The sequence below is a fragment of the Aptenodytes patagonicus genome, chromosome 22, assembly GCF_965638725.1.
Source record: "Aptenodytes patagonicus chromosome 22, bAptPat1.pri.cur, whole genome shotgun sequence".
Taxonomy (NCBI): domain Eukaryota; kingdom Metazoa; phylum Chordata; class Aves; order Sphenisciformes; family Spheniscidae; genus Aptenodytes; species Aptenodytes patagonicus.
The window spans coordinates 1,431,189-1,439,072 of NC_134970.1; the positions used below are offsets into that span (position 1 = coordinate 1,431,189).

General features: G+C 48.8%; 1 protein-coding gene across 5 annotated transcripts in view; it reads right to left on the reverse strand.

Annotated features, from left to right (window-relative positions):
- RAP1A (RAP1A, member of RAS oncogene family) overlaps window positions 1-6,380 on the reverse strand; it is a 43,737-nt gene extending 37,357 nt beyond the window's left edge. For 2 of the 5 annotated variants that reach the window (XM_076358336.1, XM_076358337.1), the window contains exons 1-2: window positions 6,312-6,361; window positions 5,583-5,697 (exon numbers count right to left, since the gene is read on the reverse strand). The gene's annotated coding sequence lies outside the window, so the exon portion shown is untranslated. Of the gene's footprint in view, window positions 1-3,951; window positions 3,976-5,582; window positions 5,698-6,311 lie in introns of those variants that run through there. The other 3 variants (XM_076358335.1, XM_076358338.1, XM_076358339.1) reach the window with 3 other exon arrangements.
- Between the last annotated feature and the right edge of the window lie 1,504 nt (window positions 6,381-7,884).

Sequence of the window (7,884 nt, forward strand, 5' to 3'; positions counted from 1 at the left end):
CCAGTCAATTTCTGCATACCTCCAATGACAGACTCCAAAAGGTCCGGGGCAGCCTGTTCCAGTGCTTAACCGCTCCCACAGGAACACTCCGTCCTTGCTTTAATTTCCCTTGCTGCCACCTGTCATCATGGCCTCTTGTCCCTTCAGCGTGCAGCACTGCCTCTCCCTTGCCATGGCAGGCTCCAAGAGATAGGCAGGGTCAGTCACTTGGTGACACATCTATGGATGCTGAGGTAAAAACCAAACTCACACCATGAGGTTTCAGAACCTACATTGCTCATCCACAAACAGCTTTTGTCAAACATTCTCAGTTTCCTTTGCTTCTAACACTACAAGGTAAACTGGTCTTAACAGGCATGAAACATCTACTTTATACATCATACCACACATAATTTGAAAATTTTTTTTTTTTTTTTTTGCACATGGAGGACACTATCTACAGAAACCCAAGTTACCTACTCTGCCCTCTCAGGACTGTCACCCACTGCAAATCCACTCTGACCTTGGAGGATGCTTTTTCACAGCCTGCTCTGACACCTGAGCAAAAGCAAATCTACTCAAGGCACACTCAGCTGGAGCCTCAGAGCTTACATTAAAGCCATTTAATCTTGTAGTTGCTTTCAATCCTGGTGATACTCCACGAAATACAACTAAAACATCATTTTTCATATACTATAACCAGGTCTCTCCTAAAAATCTTACATTATTAGAACAAATGCTGTGTTGAATGCCAGGTCCACTAGCTAAACAGCAACCTTAAAAAGCATTAATTTGCATTTTTAAAAAACTCAAAGGTATGGCTAGGAAAACCAGCATTTACTCTAAAATCTTGTCTATTTTATAAATCAAAAGCAACCATGCATTCTGGAGAGCTTGTTTACGTATAAATCAAGAAATCTTAAGGAGAAAGTTGGACTAGATGATGGTTGCAGATCCCTTCCAACTGAAATATTCTATTCTATTCTGAAAGGAAAAAACTAGAGGCATCCAAGGAATCTGTGTTACTTATGATATAGGATTGTTTTCCAGAGAATCAGTCAGGAGGAATATCTGGCCAAACTTCACCCTGTTTATGTAACATCACGCTATGGAGCTCAAACCCTTCATTTGTTTTCTGGTCCCTGAGTGATCCAACCCTAAAGATGCTAACTCCCTAGAGAGGCAGCTCCATCCTCTGACAGCTGGGACCTCCCTGGAAACCCATAGGCAGGGACACAAATACAGGCAGTAAAACAAGAGAGTGGAGGACACTTCGGAGCAGAACCGGTCATCAAGCTAAGACCAGGGCACGACAACCTCACGCCAAGTCACTTAGAACACAGACTTGTCTCAAACACAAATCTAAACTACATTTAGTTTGGACTATCGAAGAATATTTAAATAAGTTCTCATTCCTGCAGTAACTTTCCTGGGTGGTATAGGACTTTCAGGGAAGAAAGCTAAAAGCAACACTGAAATACAGAATTAACGTCATATGGCTAGATACTATTTTTTAAACATGTAATTTGCAAGTATATATGCAGGTTAATCAAAGGTTATTTCTATTTCAACATATTTATGTAAAAAGTGTACCCACAGATACTTTACATTAGATAATTTTTTTTTATATCCTTCTTACTCAGAAGCTATAAATGAAAGTATATCTTCTTCACACTTATTTTAATCCTTTCTCTTCTGGTATATTATTTCAACAGTTCTTCATTTAACCAGCACAGATTATTTTTTTCATTCTAATATTAGTGTTGGAGACACTGAACTGGATCAGTCAGACTCCTACTTGGTTCTTGCTTCCAAGTGTTCCTGAATGCTCAACAATAAAAACTCAACAACGGGAAAGCCAAGGAGTTAAAGCTATTACTTGCCTAAGAGCTCTAATCTTATTGTACAACTGCAGAGGATGAATAACCTACTACTACTTCTAACTGCATGGCTTTTAAAAAAAAAAAAAAAAAAAGTCAACCATTCTGGGAAATGTTTTACCCATAAAAATTGCGCCTCTCGTCTTGGACTGACTAATGCAATCTATCACTTGTATATGTAGGATTGAAATAAATTCATCTTCACAACTGTATGCTCTATTTAGCCAGTTCCATTAACTGAAACATACTGAGCTTGATTATAGTTTCAACACTAGCAGTGGAAAGCATATTGTATTTTCAGTCTGCTGAGTAACAGCCATGAGCTAGTACAGCTGTAGTCGCGTTCCAACCTGTGCTTTATGAACAAAAAGCTAGGTCCTCCTTTACCCGCTCTGCACTTATGATGCCAGGATATAATCCACGGAGAAACCTGTTTGAGAGGTGAACTTTTTAGGACATTAATTTATACCTAGAGAGCAAGCTAGGAACCCGAATAACCTCAAATCCCAGCTGCCACCAGACTTCAGTACTGCAGCAAATAAAGCAAAACACCTCACACAAGTTTTAGCATCTGAACAAGACAGACTGGATCAAACAAGATAGCTCAGCAAGATTAACTTTTCTTTCCAACTTTCTAACATCCTTACTTATCTTGGCCATTAGGTGTCATGTTTCCAGGATCAGAAGCTTTTGCAAAGTGCGAACACAAATGCCTAAGTAAAAATTTGTCCCTGGGATTTATGAGCACCCCTTTAAGAAGATGCCGTCATTAAAATTCTGCTTAATTTCCTATTACCTATTAAATAAAAGAATAAAAGCAAATCAATAACTACTTCAGAGCTCAGCATAAAATGAATTCAGGCTGTACTCTAACCACCATCCCCACTATCTCCTCTTAAAAAAACCAAACAAAACCAAAACCCACCTCAAATCAAGGCCAAAAAAAAAAAAAAATTCCAAACACAACCTCAGGACTTGACCTAGTTTTAAAAGTTAGGTCTCTCTCGAATCTGCTTCTGCAGAATTAAACACACAAAGCTACCACAAGTGCTTGATGTTTAACATTAATCTGGCTCCTCAGAAATTAAAAGAAAGCAATAAAATAGGAAGTCTCCCATATTATCCTAAAAAAAAAGTTTTAATCAGGATCCACAGCCGGACCCAGCTGACTGAGGCCAGCAGTGCTCTGCTGAACTGATTTCAGCAAGGTTGAAAGTAACACTGGACCAAGGGGAATTCTGAATTTCAAACAGCTATAAGTAAAAAACATTTCAAATATAAAAAGTAAAGATTTCAACTTTACGTACATTTAAAAGATTCACTTCCTCTTCTCTAGTATAAACAGATAACATGTTCCTGTTCTCAGAATATTAGGATTCCTCTTCTTTAAGATGAATTTTTTTAAAAGTCTCTGTAGCACAGAAGCAATCCGTTCTCTAAACACTAAGTACAAGTTCAAAGTGCCACCAAGTCACTGTGCACGCACACGGTACAAGAAAAAACACTGCAATATATAGCACAAACAAATGTTTAGAGTTGTTTATGCCTAAGAGTATGATTCAATATACCATTAAAACTTTTATGTTAGAGTACGTCCACATGTTACACTACTGCTATCTAATTATATTTCAGTTTTTTTAAGAACAATCCTCAGACTGGATGAAATGTATCACAAACAGTCTATATCTGTATATTTGCAGCTTATATAGGTTTCAAATATAAACCATTTTGATAAACTGCATAAATATCAGTCTCCAAATAAAAGCATTAACGTGTCACTGGAATTATACTGTGCTAGTAATTTAGTCCATTTGGCACGCAGTCCTCTCAGAATCTTCAGCAAAGCTACTTACTCTAAAAACGGCCACACCAGAGCCAAGACACGAGATGACAGACACCGTTCTTAGTTCCTTTGAGTCTTCAGAATTACAACTTTCGGGTCTGCCAGCACCGGCTGGGCCTACTACAAGCCATCAAGGTTTCTTTTGCACCGTACACGGTCCCTTGATCAGACCAATACACCCTTCCGGACATACTCTCCTATGTTTACAAAGGCCGTAAGAAATATCTGCTTTTACAAAGTACAACTCACTTTTCTGTGGATGATCTTAGCCTGACAGAACACAAACACTCCTCTCCTCCCAGTGCGTAGAAAATGCTGTGCATGAAAACAAGATTATTTTTAGAAGCAGTGTATGTGAGCACAGCACTTCCTGACGACTCCACCTTGAAGAATGACATACATATTCTCATTCTCATTTCCAAAACTAGGATTTCACAACTTCTGCTACCCGGCACAACAGAGAGAAGGAAGGGACAATCTGCTGAGAACTGCAAGTGACAATTTCCCGGTCTCTAACTTGGCATTAAAACCTTTCGTTGGAATATGTTGTCGGTCTTGAGGCAATCGCGTCAATAAACCGATGGCATTTTTTCTGCCACAATGATGAACAGAACATTAAATGTTTTTATTTATTACACTGATCTTTTCCATAGCAACAGGATGTGAACATGGCATTCCCAGCGTAGTGAAGTCACTATAGCAACGTGATAATGATGTCAGAATAATCAGACAGCATTTCATACTTGGGACATGATGACATGACATTGGGACATTAATTCTATAAATTAAAAAAGTTGCAGCTATCACAAAGGCAAGGGAGCTCCATCTAAAACTTCCCTTTAAGTTGCCTCATTTGGGATAACTTCTCCTTAAAGGCACAGCCCCTTGACTCCAACCGCACTACTTTCTGTTTCTCCATAGCTTCGTCCGTTACCACCTAAAAGTCTCACGAATTCCTACATTAAAACCTTTTCAGAATCCGAGGGATCTGCTAGCACCAGTGAGAGTTAATGACGCACTGTTTCAGTAAGAAAAAGCAACGACAAAAATCACAACAGTGAAACATGTCACAGCAGACAGCCACTCTCAACTAAACAGCCGGTTCCTCAGTTGAACTCTTCAGATAATCTGGTGTCTCTTTTTACGTGGAGCAATACTACTACTCAGACAGAATTACAAAAGCAACAGAAGTTATAGAGTGCTGATATAATACTCCGAAGGCAGACATGCGTTTTCAAGTCAAATGACTATCTGAAGACATATTATCTCCCTTGTTAAGCTACCGAAAGGAAAAAAACCCCAAAGTTTTCATGGTTTGCCCTTCCTGTTTGCGGCTCTTTCCAAGTTGTGAGCAAAGCAAAACCCAAGAGCCAATTCCAGTTCTGCGTCGGTCGGTATCAGCTCGGCGTGTCCAAACCCCAACCCTCCCACTGAGAAAGCTTCGCAGAAATCCTTGCACGAAAACCACCCGTATTGTAGCTCAAATATTGTAAGCAAAGACACTAATTAACGAAAGGTATCTAAACGCAAAGGTTTCCCTACACAGAGAACAGTTTCTCTTTCAACTGCCTCTTTAAAGCGACTGAAAGAAGCGAAGAAACCATTTCAGAGCTGAAGCGGTCCCAGACAACCGGTCCCCGGGCCCGGAGGACGAGGGCGGACCAGCGCCTTGCTCCGCACGGCTCGGAGGGGCTGCTCAGCGCCCGCTCCGAACACCAAGCCGTCCCCTTGGCCTGGCTCGTCCCGCCTGCCTCCTGCCCGCCGTCCGGGGCGGAGAAGCGGGGCGGCTGGCACCGGCCGGCCCTCGCCCCGCCGTCCGCCCGGCCCGGCCCGCCCGAACGCCGCCCTCCCGCGCCCCTCCGGCCTCGCTCTCCCTTTACCTCCGGTGGTCTTCGGGGACGACAGTGCGCGGGCGCTTTGCGCCCCTTTACATCTCGGGGAACAGCGAGACGGCGCGCGCTCCCCTCGAGCCCGGGACGCCCGGCGCACACCTGACTATACGAAACACCGAAAGAATTTTGGTTATTTCCCGAGGACACGGCGACACCCTCCGCGGCGCCGAGGGCCCACCGCCCCCGCCTCGGCAGCCTCCCGGCGCCCGGCCGCCCGGGCCAGGAGCCGGCGGCCCCGGCACAGCCGCACAAGATGGAAGTCCAGCCTGCGCCCGGCGCCCGCCGGGGACGGGGCAGCCCCACCGCCGCCGCGGGACGGGCGGCCCGGCAGCGGGGAGCCCCGCGCCGCCCCGGCCGCGGCCCAGCGCGGGCACCCGCCTCCCGCGGGCAGCCCTCCCGCCCCGCCGAGGCCGGGACCGGGGAGAAGCCGCCTCCCCCCTCGCTGCCGGCTGGGCTTCGCCGCGCCCCCGGGGAGGGAGCGCTCGGCCCGTCCCCGCTGACACCGCCTCGCTCCCCGGACCCCCGCCATCCCCTCGGCCCGCGCCCCCGGGCCGCCCCCCTGACCCGCTCGCTCCCGCCCCGGCGCCGGGACGCGGCCCCGCGGCCTCGCCGCGGCCAGGCCCCAGCAGGGGCGCCCGGAGCCGGCCCGCCACCGCCCGCGGGGCCCCGCGGCTCCCGCTCGCCTTCCCCCGCGGCCGCCGCCGCCGCCCCGCTCACCCGCCGCCTTCCGGGCCGCCCGCCGCCTCCCGCCGCCGCTCGGCTCGGGGCTCGGCTGCTGTGCGCGGCGGCGGCGCCGCGTCCGCTCCGCCCTCACCGGCCGCGGCCCGGGGAGGAGCCAGCGGGGCGGGCCGGGCCGGGCGGGGGCGCAGAGCCGGCGGAGCCGGAGCGGCGGGAGGGGACGTGACCGGGGAGGCCCGCGAAAAGTTCCGGGCGGCGGCGGCGCCCGCGGGCCCGGGCAGGTGCCGGGGCCGCCGCTCCCCGCCTTGGGACCCCTCCCCACTGGGCCCCCGGCTCGCCGTCCTCCCCCCCGCCTGGGCGAAGGTCACCCGCGAGGGGAGTCCCTGCCCCGCCACAGGGGCCGTGGGGGCGGCTGGGCCTCGGCCTCCCGCCGCCCCCCTCGGTCAGCCACCACCCGAGCGGCTTCAGGGTCCCCGGGAACCCTCCCGGCCTGCCCGGGGGCACCAGCTCCTCACCCGCCCCGGCTCCCCGCCGCCATCGGCGAGAGCCAGCAAAGGCTGGGGAGGGCAGATAGAAACAGGCCAAGCGACGGCACCGGGTGACAGCAAATGGAGCGGGGACCAAGCCGATAATTAGGCCGAGGGCGTTTCCTCATCAAGGGGAAGGTGTTGGCAGGGTGGGGCGCGATGCCTGCACGGGGCACGGGACTCGAGTGGCAGCCGGGCGCTGCGCACATCGCTGCTGCGAGGCAGGGGACCTCCCCTCCGCAGAGCTGCTGTCAGCTCATCGCCTTCGCCACTTAAAAAGCGTTTCCTGAAACACAACACTTAATAAGTGATTTTTTTTTTTTATTTAAAAAAAAAACCCATAAAGAACTGTAACGTTGAAGTAAAATATATCTGTGAGCAAGGACAAACAGATGAAATGCAGAAAGAGGAAACAACGTGTATCCTGATGCTGGTTTTATGTCACCTGGGGGCTGCGAGTGACAGCAGCCGTGCATAAGGGATCAGGTCAGAAGTTCACCATAGTCACTGCAGAGGGGCTCACGATCATGATTGCTTCCTTAGTCCTAACAAACTACAATTCAGCTCTAAAATAGATACTCAAGAAAAGCTAGTGTCAACAGTTAATAAATTTCAGTACAATTTTTAAATTTTGTTTCTGGTTAATAAAAAAAAAGGCATAAATGGCCCCTGAAGAGCTGTAATTCACGATTTGAATGCATAGCTCTCCACGAGTGTTACTTAAAACGCAGAGGGACCTCTCGTGTTCGCAAGCACGGCATCGCCTCGTTACATAACGGGGGCCGGGGCGAGGACTGCGGCCACCGTCCCCGGGGACGGTCAAGGTGAAGCTGCAGGCAAAGGACTCGAGGCAGCAGCCTTGCTCCACAGCAGGCAGCGTACCGGGTGCCCTCCCCAGCACTCCGCTCTCTTCACCTGCGGAACTTCAGGGGCACGAGTAGGAGATCGGTTGAACTCTGAGGCTAGAGCAAGAATATTTTTGCATTCACACTGCCTTTCACCCAGAATTCCAACAAAAATGCTAAATATTACTCATCTGGCTTTACAGATGAGGAAACTAAGACAAAGATTAAATGACTTATCCG